The 1986-nt window shown below is 43.1% G+C and overlaps 1 pseudogene; it reads left to right on the top strand.

Moving 5' to 3' along the window:
* The first annotated feature begins 1529 nt into the window (after positions 1 to 1529).
* On the top strand, positions 1530 to 1630 carry LOC118148326 (U6 spliceosomal RNA; annotated as a pseudogene).
* Positions 1631 to 1986: the final 356 nt, after the last annotated feature.

The raw sequence follows: 1986 nt of genomic DNA, 5'->3' as shown, positions 1-1986 counted from the left end.
GCACAAAAGTTTTAGTACTGAAATCAGATAAACCCAGCCCAGTACTCCTCAAAACCTCTTGGGCCAGCTCCTTGACCTCTCAATGTTATCCCTTTATCTATAAACTTAGGATGCTGTTACAGATGAAGATGGGGCTTATCTCTTGCTCCTGATGTTATGAGTAACACTAAAGTGTGAAGGGTCACAAGAGTGAATATCACCTATTCTTGCTCTAACTCAGGGTTGAGTCTTTGGTTCCATGAAATCCTAGACCCACCCCATCTGGCCCCATAGCAGGGCTTCCTAGCGTCCAGCATGGCTGAGTTTTCCATGAACTTGGGTGGTGCAGACAGACCTCAGGTTCCAGGGAGACCCATCTGCAGGCCCCACACTCAACCCCAGATGGGTGAGAGGGTGCTTTTCTGCAGACATGGCAATGTATCAATTGGGCCAAGTGTCTTGCTGCAAAAGAAATTCCACTTCACATTAGTTTTCAGAAATTACAAACTGCTTCAGAAGTCTGATTCTGGATTGGCTAGTTTTGAACTTTGATGAACAAAATCAAAGGAAAACCTACCATTTAGAAACTACTAGGTGGCTTTCTCTTTTGTAAGAGTTGAAGCCCAAATTAATGGTTGGAGGAAAATTGCTCTTCTGTTTGAAAAAAGGAAAAAAAGACACTTCACTATGGGTTTTGGTTTTTGAAAGGTGAAGCCAAGATCCTACTGTGAAATAGCATTTAAGACAACAGAGAACCACACAGTTTTCTACAATAATGTCAAGGGTTGTCTTCACTGTGTATAGAACTGCATTTCTTCACTCATTCAAGCATTGTTCTTTGAGCTAGGATGTACAGATTCCAACAGAGTGTCTTGCACCCTCCAGGCCTGGGTACTGCCTGCATGGATCCTGCAGTCTAGTAAGAGGAACAGACACCAATCCAACAATTGCATCACTGCCACTAAGTGCTGTTGAAGAGGGAGACCCAGGCTTCTCAGATCAACTTCCCCTTTGACTATCATGCTGCATTTCAATAGAAGAAAAGGTTGACTGACTGGTGCCTCTAGTTTTACTCTTCCTATAGGTGACTGGCTAGGCCTTGGGGAAACTCTCCAGAAGGCACTATTTTTACTTAAAACAAGATCAAACCAGAAATCTTTTCACTTGTGAGTCCTACAACTGTACACCGGAACCCTTTCATATGTGATTCCTGAAACTGTAAACAAAAACCTTTTCACATGTGAGTCCTAAAACTATAAACCTAAGATTCTTTCACTTGTACTATCTAAAGTATAAGCCTGTATAAAGGCTGAACCTCCTTTTGTTAGACGAGCTTGGCTGCTAGGCAACTATGCCACCTTGCTCCCGGTTGAATAAACCTTCCTCCTGTATTCGGTGTCCAAGAGATCCGTTTCTCGAGGCTGCTCCTGCTACACTGTGAAGCCAGGGTGATGTGTGATGGGGCACTGAGCCTTGTTCTGAAGGCTTCTCTGAATAAATGACTTTTAAACTGAAATCCAAAGATGAGTTTATAGGCAAAAGGAGTTAAGGTGCTTGCTTTGGCAGCACGTATACTAAAATTGGAGCAATTCAGGAAAGATTCACATGGCCCTGTGCAAGGAGGATCATAAATTCAGTGTTTCATATTTCTGCACAACAATGTGAAGGCATTAAATGCCACTGAACTGTACACTTACAGTGGTTAAATTGGTACATTTTATGTTATGTCTGTAATAATATGTATCACAATTTTAAAAAGGAGAGAATGTGTGGAGTTGCAAATGCCCCATTGCAGGCAGAGGGAGCATCAGGTACAAGTGTTAGTGGCCCGAGAGGAAAGCCAGCAGCCAGGACTTGTGTGCTGAGATTTGTGGGGTGGCGTGTGGCCCAAGATGAGACTGGGTTTGCAGAATCTGATTATCAGTCTTTGTCTCAAGGCCAGGGAAAGATTACTGAAAAGATTTTATCAGGGCACTGACATAACTTGTGTCAAAAGAATCCCCCTGG

The sequence above is a fragment of the Callithrix jacchus genome, chromosome 1, assembly GCF_049354715.1.
Source record: "Callithrix jacchus isolate 240 chromosome 1, calJac240_pri, whole genome shotgun sequence".
NCBI lineage: Eukaryota > Metazoa > Chordata > Mammalia > Primates > Cebidae > Callithrix > Callithrix jacchus.
Note: the sequence above shows the minus strand (reverse complement) of the source record. Positions and strands in the feature narration are given on the sequence as shown.